The following is a 12,049-nucleotide window of genomic DNA, read 5'->3' as shown; positions in this document are numbered from 1 at the left end:
TAGTTGGGTTTCGGTGATTAATGACAATACATAATTACTATGACTAACGTGTGTTTTGCAGAGGCAATTAAGTTAGGTCATGGTAATGGCAATTGATTGGGCAATCATGGTTGTCATGCCCCTACGATGGAAATTGTTTTGGTTTTCAAAGGATGGATGACAAGGTTAAGGATGGACTAGTTTTAAGTGTCATTTGGAGTTGAAGAGAAACTTAGAGTAGTTTAGGACTTTGTTTATCCTTTGACCATACTATTAAGGGGGTACGGATGGGTAGCTTGACCTAGATGAGTCTAGTGGGTTAGGTGTGGTGCACACTTACTAAATCTAGCACTAGGTAGCTCCAAAACAGCCCTTAGATCAATTGGAGCAAACTTCATTCACATATGATTGAGAGTTGGAAGTGAATAGAGGGTCAAATGCTGACCGAACGCTAGTTCCGGTGTGACCAGACGCTGGCGTAGAGTCTGGTCAGTTCATTTGATCAAGGTGAAATCGTCTGGCATGACTGGACGCTGAGAGGTGAATGATCGGACGCTGGGTGCCAGTGTCTGGTTGACTCCAGTAAGGTTCCAGAGAGGAAAAATCATGATCGGACGCATCCGGTCACAACTTAAACACTAGAAGTCAGGGAGAACTGATCGGAGCATCCGGTCAACATGATTGAAGCATCCGGTCACCCCATAGAGGCACATAACGGTTCATTTTGAACATGGGTGTATAAATACTTCCTCCATTCATGTGAGGGGGTACTTTTGCTCATTCCAACAGCTAAGAAACACCATTGAGAGTGCCAAGAAGAGCAAGGTCCTAGTGAGGTGATTGAGATTTGAGAATCCCAAAGAGAGCCCTCATTAGTGAAAGCAAGAGTAGCAAAGTGTGCATCCACCCTTCTCATTAGGCCTATCGTGGTTAAGTGAGAGTTTGTGCTTGTTACTCTTGGTGATCGCCATCACCTAGATGGCTGGTGGTGATTGGGAGCTTGGTGATCATCCGGCGGAGCTTGTGGATGACCCAACTTAAGTTGTGAGCGGTTGTGGGTGATTCACTATGACGGAGTGTCAAAGAATCAACCCATAGAGAGCACTTGATCCTTGCACGGATCAAGGAGGAGCTACACCCTTGCACGGGTGCTCCAACGAGGACTAGTGGGGAGTGGCGACTCTCCGATACCTCGGCAAAATATCGCCACGTTCCTCCTTCTCTCTTTACTTTGAGCAATTCAATTCTTGTCATTTACATTCATAGAATTGCTATGCTATAGTAGGATTAGAACAAAGGTTGCTAAGCTTTTGTGTGGTAGATCAATAGAAATACTTTCTAGGCACAAGGGGTTAATTGGGCTAACCGTAGGGTTTAATTTTTGTAAAGAATTTCAGAATTAGCCCAATTCACCCCCCCCCCCTCTTGGGTATCTTGATCCTTTCAATTGGTATTAGAGCCTTGTGCTCACATTTTTAGACTTAACCGTCTAGAGAATCATGTCTCACAGGGATGATCCTCCTCCCATCTTTGAGGGGCATGATTTTCCTTATTGGAAAATCCACATGGAGGCGTATTTAGAAGCTCTAGATGTTGGAATACTTAGAGCCACCTCACAAGGCTTCCCAAAACCTCAAGATGCTACACACCTACAAGACAATGAGGTGAATTATGAGAAATGGAATGCAAAGGCTCGAAACACCATCTTTAGAGGCCTTTGCAAAGATGTGTTTAACCGGGTGAGGAACCACAATGACACCCATGCACTATGGTCGGATATTTATGCACTCCATGAGGGAACAAAGAGCGAGCTGAGGAACACTATCATCTTGTCATAAAAAAGCTAAATTCATTTGAGATGCTTCCCAAAGAGAGTGCTAATGAAATGTACTCACGCTTGAATATTCTTGTAGAGGAAGTCAATGGGCTTGGACTTACTCAAATGCAACCATCCAACATTGTAAGAAAAATCTTGAGTGTACTTCCCATTGATAAATATGGGCATATTGTGACCATGCTTCATCAAGGTGATCTTTCCACCGCTACACCAACACAAATCTTGGGAAAGATCAATGCTCATGAGATGTACATGCACATAACACCACAAGATGGCTCATCCTCTACTAAGAAGAAAGAAAAAGACTTAGCATTCAAAGCTAGCCAAGAGAAGGGCAAAGCAAGAATTGAGTATGAAAGCTCAAGTGATGATGAAGTAGATGATGCAAGTCTTGCTCTCATGGTGAGAAGAACTGCCAAGATGCTAAAGAAGCTCAACAAGAGTGGCATCAAGTTTGATGGGAAGAAAAAGAAGTTCTTCACTAGCTCTAGAAGGAAGCCAATCTCAGAGATGGATTGCTACAATTGTGGAGAACTTGGTCATCTAGCACACCAATGCACAAAGCCCAAGAAAGACAAGTACAAGAACAAGTACAAGGGCAAGAGACATGACTCAAGTAATGAAGAAGAAGATGAGAAGAACAAAAAACAAGCCATACAAGAAGAAGGATGGCAAGAAGAAGGAATTACACAAGAAGAAGAAAAGTGGGAAGGCATACATCGTCGGTGATTGGCTTACGGGCATTGATTCATCAAGTTGCTCATCTGATGATGATAGTGATAATGAGAAGGTGGCCGCCATTGTGATTGACTCTTCATCATCTTCACCAACACCACCACTATCATCCTCTACACACCTATACCTTATGGCTAAGGGTGAACGAAAGGTATCAAATGATGATAATAGTAGTAGTGATGATCATGCTAACAATGATGATTGTGATAGTGATAGTGATGATGATGAATTTGAATCACCTTCATATGATGAACTTGTTAAATTGCTAAACAAATATACTAGGATCATTAGAAAGACTAGAGCTAAGAATGACAAGCTAGAAGCTAAGAATGATTCTCTTTTAGCTAAATGTGATATAGCTGAAAAGGCTAGTGTTGAGCTTAGAGAAGAAAATGATGCTATATCATCCAAACTCAAGGAGCTCAAATCTTCTAAGAAAGAGCTTAAAGATAAACATGATAAACTTGAGAGGATACACAATGAGCTCATCACTAGCCATAATATGCTAAAAGAAGAATATACCACTCTTAAGATTAATCATGATAATCTTGTCATTGCTCAAGAATTTCTATCCAATGAGCCACATGATGCTACTAATGATGTTGTTAAGATTGATATAGCTACATCATGTGATGATTTGATCATTTAGAGCATTGAGCAAAGTTCTAGTAGCAAGGGCAAGCAAGTGGTTGAGACTGATAATTATGATGAGTATGTCAAGCTCAAGAATGATAATGAAAAGCTAAAGAAAGATCTTGAAGAGCTCAAAACCACCAACACTATAGTGCTAGAAACTCTTGATCATGATGGTGACTTGATTCTTGAGAATGAGAAGCTCATAGAAGAGAACAAGAAACTCAAGGAAGACAAAAACAATGATGCACTCAAGGAAGAGAACAAGAAGCTCAAGTTGGAGAAAGAGCATCTTAAGATTGGATTGAGAAAATTCACAAGAGGCAAGCATCTTCAAAGTGAGCTATTAATGAACACCGTCATGAAGATGGATAGAAGTGGTATTGGGTACTTGGCAAACCAAGAGAAGAAGGCTCAAGCTCAACAACAACACAAGTCAAAGCCAAAGCCAAAGAGATGTTTTGAGTGTGGACAAGAAGGCCACTTTGCCCATAAGTGTCAAACTCCACCACCAAAACCCTTGCCCAAGCATGCTAGACCTTTGGCTTTCAATGCTCATTACATGCTTAGAAAGGATTCTAGTGGAAAGATGAAAGTCATGTTCTTAGGACCTCCCAACAAGAATAGGCCTACGAAAATTTGGGTAGCAAAGTCACTTGTTGAGAAGGTGAAGGGCCCTCAACAAGTTTGGGTTCCTAAAGCTTGATCTCTTGTGTGTAGGTGAACTACAAGACCGGTGGAAGTCATTGGGTTATTGATAGTGGTTGCACACAACATATGACCGGTGATCCTCGTATGTTCATCTCACTAGATGAAGAAGTAGATGGGCAAGAAAGAATCACATTTGGAGATAACTCAAAGGGCAAGGTCAAAGAATTGGGCAAAGTGGCAATATCAAATGATCATTCCATCTCCAATGTGCTATATGTTGCTTCATTGAGTTTTAACTTGCTATACGTTGGACAATTGTGTGATCTTGGCTTCCAATGCTTGTTTACCAAGAAGGAGGTTGTTGCATCCAAGAAGGATGATGATCATGTGATATTCAAAGGATTTAGATACAACAACCTATATCTAGTAGACTTCACCTCCGAAGATGCAAACTTGAAAACATGCCTATTCACCAAAACAACACTTGGGTGGCTATGGCATAGAAGACTTGCTCATGTTGGGATGAGCTCACTCAAGAAGCTAATGAAGAATGATTTGGTGAGAGGGTTGAAGGATGTGAAGTTTGAAAAGGACAAGCTTTGTAGTGCATGTCAAGCCGACAAGCAAGTTGCAAATACTCATCCAACAAAAGTTTTTATGTCAACCACAAGAGTGCTAGAGCTCCTTCACATGGACTTATTTGAATCTACAACATACAAGAGTTTGGGAGGAAATCTTTATTGTCTTGTGATTGTTGATGACTATCCAAAGTTGCATCATTCTTCAAGAAGTTTGCCAAGAGAGCACAAAATGAATTTGAAGTGAAGCTCAAGAAGATTAGAAGTGACAACGACAAAGAATTTGACAACACAAACATAGAAGCCTATTGTGATGAAATTGGGATCAAGCATGAGGTCTCCGCAACATATACTCCTCAACAAAATGGTGTAGTTGAGAGAAAGAACCAGACATTGATCACACTAACAAGAACAATGCTTGATGAATACAACACTCCTGAAGCTCTATGGGCAGAAGCTATCAACACTGCATGCTATGCATCCAACTGCCTATTTCTTCAAAAGTTTCTTGTCAAGACACCTTATGAGTTGCTCAATGGGAAGAAGTTAGACGTCTCCTTCTTTAGGGTGTTTGGTTGCAAATGCTACATATACAAGAAGCGGCAACACCTAGGGAAGTTTCAAAGATGCTGTGATATTGGTTTTCTTGTTGGTTACTCATCAAAGTCCAAAGCATATAGAGTATTTAATCATGCTACCGACTTGGTTGAAGAAACATATGATGTGGAATTTGATGAATCTAATGGCTCCCAAGGAGCACATGAGAATCTTGATGATGTAGGTGATGAACCATTGAGGGAGGCTATGAAGAACATTCCAGTTGGAGACATCAAGCCTAGTCATGATGAAGATGATGTACAAGCATTGGCCTTTGGTATCCCAAAGGAGCTATATTTGAATTAGTTTGCTATTTCGATTCGGATTATGCCGGTTGCAAAGTTGATAGAAAAAGCACATCTAGATGGTGCCATTTGCTTGGTAGATCACTTGTGTCTTGGTCCTCCAAGAAACATAATAGTGTGGCTTTGTCCACTGCCAAAGCGGAATACATTGCCGCGGGTGCTTGTTGTGCACAAATACTTTATATGAAACAAACTTTGCTAGACTATGGTGTAGTTCTAGAAAAAGTACCTCTTTTGTGCGATAATGAAAGTGCGGTAAAACTTGCAAATAATCTGGTTCAACACTCTCGCACAAACATAGATATCCGCCATCACTTTCTTAGAGATCATGTTGCTAAGAATGATATTTCATTAGTAGGTGTAAGGACCAAGGATCAATTGGTGGATATCTTCACTAAACCGCTAGATGAGGCGACTTTTGTCGATTACAGAATGAGCTCAATGTTCTTGATTTTAGCAACTTCACTAGAAAATGATCTTGTGTTGTCCCTTGCATTGCATTGTAATATACAACATGTTATCTTTATGGTAATGCACTTAGGGCTTGTCTAACATGGTTAAGATAACCGCCGTAAAGCATGTGAAGAAGCTTAACCTTGGATCAAACTTGACAAGCAACTAGATTACTTTCAAGTATTGCATTGCATATGCATGAATATTGCTTTGTCGTTTATCTTCAATTGCCCTCTTATTGCCTATTTTCTTAAAAAGAATTATAGCCTAAGGCAAAATATTTTGAAAATTTTGAGGATTTGAGAGAGGTCACTCATATCAGTCCCAATTGGTGTTTATTTGGATCTTATTGGAGTTGGGACTTGATTGGGAACAGACAGCAGAAAGGACTTTGAAGATTTGCTGGAAAAAGAGTGACCGGACGCTGCACTAGACTCTGATGTCTAGCGTTCGATCAGTTCATAGGAGGTGAACCTACTACGATAGAGTGACCGGACTCTATTGTTTAGCATCTGGTCAGATGGTGGTTCAGCGTCCGATCAAGCGAAGGCAATCAAGGCAGTGAGGATCGGACACTGGCTGCGTCCGGTCGGGGATCACCAGACATGTCCGATCATGGCTCTAGAGGTTTTGGACCTCTCTAGAGTCGATTGGACTCTGGGTGGCAGCGTCCGGTCGTTGCCACCAGAGCGTTCAGTCAGTAGATAACGTGCAGGTTCCAAACTCTCTGTTCTTTCCTTATCCGTCACATCGAGGGGGCCACCATATAACCCAATTCACCACGTGCTTCTCTGACCTAACCCACTGACTTCGTCACGCCATCATGCTTCCTGCCCACGCCTCTGCTCCATAGCGACTCCACCGCTAGCCCATGCCCATGCCACCTCGCCTGCACTACTCCACGTCGCCACACAGCGCCTCCCCACATCAGCACCATCGGACAGCCATGCCTCCCCGCGCTCCTAAGCCTCCAAGCCCTACTCTAGTGCCGCCGATGTGCCAGCCACCAAGCGCCATAGCCCTAGTTCATGCCAGTGCCTCCCCTACCACATTGCTCCACAAGCCAGTGCCTACATTGCATCGCTCGGCCACTACACTTCGCCGGAACCCTAGCCCTAGGTGTTTACCCAGTGGTGCCCTCATGATTCGTTCCTCTACTTCATGGATTGCTGGGTTGCCAGGTAGCAAGCCCTCAGTTCTAATTTTGTACCTAATGCTTGCTTCTTAGGGTTTCATATCTCTAGATATGTTGTAATTATTTATAAATCCGATCTATTCTAATGTGCAGCGAGTCGGTGTTTCTAAGGTCTCAGTGGTAGTTGTCAGTCAACTCGGGGCCAAGCTCGTGAGTATGGATCAAGGCCAAGCCTTGGAAGTGACAGTTGGTAGTTGATCTTTGTTAGTGACAGTTGTTCTTTTAAGCTCCATCAGATGGCTCATGTCAAGAATGTTGGAGGAGGTCCCGGTTATGAGGATCTGAGGCCCCCGCCTCACCAGCCTATAGATGCAAAAGGCAAGGCAACGAAGAAGCTAACGACAAAGAAGCATAAGTACCCTGATGCAGATACAGCGAGAGTAGCCACAGTTGTAGAGGTCATAGAGCATGCAGAGAGAGGAGGTGCTAGGAGTAGTGTTGTTATTGTAGATCAGCTTTCACTAGCTCAGAGGGCCGCTATCCAGGAGGTTGAGCGTCATCATGGTGGTCCTGCTAGGATAGCCATGGTTGGAGGATGGCATGTTGCTATTGATGAGAGTTAGCCTCAGGGGGAGTCACAGCAGGAGCCACAGCTAGCAGAGCAGACTTAGGAGGGAGAGCAGGCCGAGAAGATAGAGCAAGCACCTCAGTCATAGTTACGCCACTCTAGTCATACCCGTGCTCTAGTCACACTAGGGCTAGAGACACAGTGGAGGGGTTCTCATCCACCGCCTAGACCACAGGGTCCACCTCCAGTGACTCACTTGGATTTGAGGGCCACCACGGCCAAGTAGGTGTAGCAGCTCAGATTTGTGGACTTTGAGCAGTGGTTCCCGCTGAGGAGGGATGACTGAGCTTTAGAGGGCTTATACACACCACTACAGGAAGATTTTTATAATGCATATCTTAACAGTGGGGCAGTTTTCAGATCTCAGATGGTGTGCAACATTGAGTCCATTGTAGCAGCAGCAGGAGAGCATATTTGCCCTTACCTATCTTACTTGCTAGGGCTGATAGATTTACTTAGATGGATAGGCTTATATGTTCCTTCTTGGGTCCATGAGTTTTATGCTACACTCTGGATTGACCCGCAGCACAGATTTATACACTTTGCATTTAGAGGCAGAGATTAAAGGCTGATGAGCTTTAGGGTCAGGGAGATTCTTAGGCTTTAGGAGCAGCCCATCCAGCTACATGAGGTTTGCTATGGACAGACAGTGCCTCCCAGATGCCCTCATGGTGGTTTGGTACCTCCTATAGATTTGGTCTGCCATTGCTTCATAGAGCCTTTCGGTGAGGGGTCGAGAAGGACACCCAGTGATCTCACTCCTATTGCTAGAGTGCTTGATGCTATTATGAGGAGGACCCTGCTTCCAAGGATGGGGTATTGCAAGGGCTTCATTCACATACATCTATGACTATTGAACTCTCTGATGCAGCAGACTGTGTTTGACATTTGGGATCTCCTTCTATCAAAGATGGAGGATACTATTGTAGAGGGGTTCAGGGGTCACAAGCAGCTGCCATATGCTCACTAGATTACATTCTTAATCCATAGGGTAGTTACTATGAGGCCACCTAAGATGCTGGCAGAGTATAGTGGTGCTACTATAGAGTTCCTTGCATACAACATGACTCAGATGATCTGCCATAGTGCAGTGAGGACACATAGCCAACTGCGCCATCATCTAGAGGTGCTAGAGACTGTAGCCTAGTAGGATGAGACCAGCAGGGGCATAGCAGCTAATGAGGAGGAGCAGTTAGATGCTCAGTAGGAGGAGATGGTTGAGAGTGACCCTAGTGATAGCTCAGATGATGACTACCAGGATATCCCTCAGATGCCTCCTCGACGACATGACCATGAGGTTGGTAGCTCTAGTTTAGCTCCACCTACACCGCAGACAGACCTTGCTCTACTTGCTATACTTGAGCAGATGAGGTAGGATTAGGCTCGCTAGGCTCAGGAGACCGCTGCTACATTTGCATAGTTTTAGACTCAGTAGGATGAGTTCCAGCGATAGCAGCAGGCAATCCAGCAATAGCAGGCTATATAGTAGCAGCAGTAGCCCATGCATCAGCGGTAGCTTCTCATGCAGCAGCAGCTACTTGGGTTTATGCAGCATGTTGTGATAGCTATTGGGGCTCCATCGCCACAGCCTTCACCCCAGCTTGGTCAGTCTGCCACCACTTCTATGACTCTAGCTTTCTAGTCCAGTGGGCTTCAGAGTTAGGGACAGCCAGCGCCACAGTTTCCTTCACCTACAGAGTAGGTGTCCTAGTGGTTTGCTTCACCAGTGCTAGCCCCACAGTTCACACCTCTTCATATGGGCTTTACTCTGCCTTAGAGTTTGTCAATGCTCACCCTAGTTTCTAGTAGCCTTGGTGCTTCATTCAGTGAGTTGACAAGGTAGCCTACACCGCCAGAGCTACATGTTTAGGTCCTTCCATAGTTCCACCTATTACCGGGACTATAGAGACACTCCCTTCATTAGTTGCATCATCAGAGCAGGCAGCGCCAGTTCTAGATCCGACCTAGACCACTTCAGCATCGCTTCTAGCTATAGAGGGTCAGACTACTCAGAGCTTAGGTTTAGATGATGATGGCACATAGTTCTAGCTCGCTCCTTGTACCCTAGCGCCTGACTCGTCCACTGCAGCCTCATTGACCAACCCTTAGGTTTTGGTGTTTGACGCCAAAAGGGGAGAGGGATCAAGTATGATAGACTTAGGGGGAGCAATTTATTTAGGCGGAGTTTATCTACTATATTTGGCTTTTTATGTGTGATACACTATTATGCATTCATGTGTTTACTTTCATGCATCGAACCATACTTATGTGATAGTGATATCTACGTGATCGTGATATTATGTGACATGTGTGCTCTCTACTTTGAATTATTTATATGTCATATCACTTGTGTTATGCTCATTTGCTCTGCTTCCACATTTTACTCCAATGCAAATGAGCTCTATTACTTGTACTCATGCTTATTTCATATCTTTTGAGTACATCATGTTGGCTTGGGTCATATAAGCTTGCCTAACTCTTTTGTTCTTATTGTCAAAAGCTTATATGAACCAAGCATGTTAAAAACCTCATCTCTTTCATATACTCGAGGTTGTATTGTCATCAATCACCAAAAAGGGGGAGATTGAAAGCATCTAGGCCCCTAGTTGGGTTTCGGTGATTAATGACAATACATAATTACTATGACTAATGTGTGTTTTTCAGAGGCAATTAAGTTAGGTCATGGTAATGGCAATTGATTGGGCAATCATGGTTGTCATGCCCCTATGATGGAAATCATTTTGGTTTTCAAAGGATGGATGACAAGGTTAAGGATGGACTAGTTCTAAGTGTCGTTTGGAGTTCAAGAGACATGTACAGTAGTTTAGGACTTTGTTTTTCTTTTGGCCATACTATTAAGGGGGGTACGGACGGGTAGCTTGACCTAGGTGAGTCTAGTGGGTTAGGTGTGGTGCACACTTGCTAAATCAAGCACTAGGTAGCTCCAAAACAGCCCTTAGATCAATTGGAGCAAACTTCATTCACATATGATCGAGAGTTGGAAGTGAATAGAGGGTCAAATGCTGACCGAACGCTAGTTCCGGTGTGACCGGATGCTGGCACAGAGTCTGGTCAGTTCATTTGATCAAGGTGAAATCGTCTGGCATGACTGGACGCTGAGAGGTGAATGACCGGACGCTGGGTGCCAGCGTCCGGTCGACTCTAGTAAGGTTCCAGAGAGGGAAAATCGTGACCGGACGCGTCCGGTCACAACTTAAACACTAGAAGTCGGGGAGAACTGACTGGAGCATCCGGTCACCCCGCAGAGGCACATAACGGTTCATTTTGAACATAGGTGTATAAATACTTCCTTCATTCATGTGAGGGGTACTTTTGCTCATTCCAACAGCTGAGAAACACCGTTGAGAGTGCCAAGAAGAGCAAGGTCCTAGTGAGGTGATTGAGATTTGAGAATCCCAAAGATAGCCCTCATTAGTGAAAGCAAGAGTAGCAAAGTGTGCATCCACCCTTCTCATTAGGCTTGTCATGGTCAAGTGAGAGTTCATGCTTGTTACTCTTGGTGATTGCCATAACCTAGACGGCTTGGTGGTTATTGGGAGCTTGGTGATCATTCGGTAGAGCTTGTGGATGACCCAACTCAAGTTGTGAGTGGTGGTGGGTGATTCACCATGACGGAGTGTCAAAGAAACAACCCATAGAGAGCACTTGATCCTTGCATGGATCAAGGGGGAGCTACACCCTTGTGCGAGTGCTCCAACGAGTACTAGTGGGGAGTGGTGACTCTCCGATACCTTGGCAAAACATCACCGCATTCCTCTTTCTCTCTTTACTTTGAGCAATTCAATTCTTGTCATTTACATTTATAGAATTGTCATGCTAGAGTAGGATTGGAACAAAGGTTGCTAAACTTTTGTGCGGTAGATCAATAGAAATACTTTCTAGGCACAAGGGGTTAATTGGGCTGATCATAGGGTTTAATTATTGCAAAGAATTTTAGAATTAGCCCAATTCACCCCCCACCCTCTTGGGCATCTTGATCCTTTCATCAGGCTTGTTGGTGTCTCCCCACCTTGTACATCAACGGATACTTGTGCCTCAATGGGTTTTCCCGCTAAGTGAGTATTCGTGATTCCTTTGGTATAAAGTCTTTGACTAGTTAAGCTATACTCACTTGTTTATGAGATTGTCGTCCGTCCCCATGGCGGATGCTCTAGTAGAAGGGCCCTAATAGAGACGGATAACCCTTGCGTGCACACTAGAGTAATAGTTGATAGCATAGACGTGGTGTCTAGGCCAGAAGCTATCTTCATTTGCTTCGTTCCCCATGGTTGATTAGTAGGTGACAGGTGGTGATAGCCTTGTCCATCCCTCGTACTCCCCCACATCCAGGTTCGACGTAGAGGGAAGGTCTGTATCGCTTGGTAGACCAGGTGTAAGCCAGCACCCGAAGTGAGCAAGTAGGAGTCGTGTTTATCATTTCTTAGACTGTAAAACCATAGGAACCCATTTCAACCTCTACTAATTCTACCCTTGTGTTGTCCTTGGATAAACTAGCTA

Source organism: Miscanthus floridulus, chromosome 16 (genome assembly GCF_019320115.1).
Source record: "Miscanthus floridulus cultivar M001 chromosome 16, ASM1932011v1, whole genome shotgun sequence".
NCBI lineage: Eukaryota > Viridiplantae > Streptophyta > Magnoliopsida > Poales > Poaceae > Miscanthus > Miscanthus floridulus.
This window is presented reverse-complemented; position numbering follows the sequence as displayed.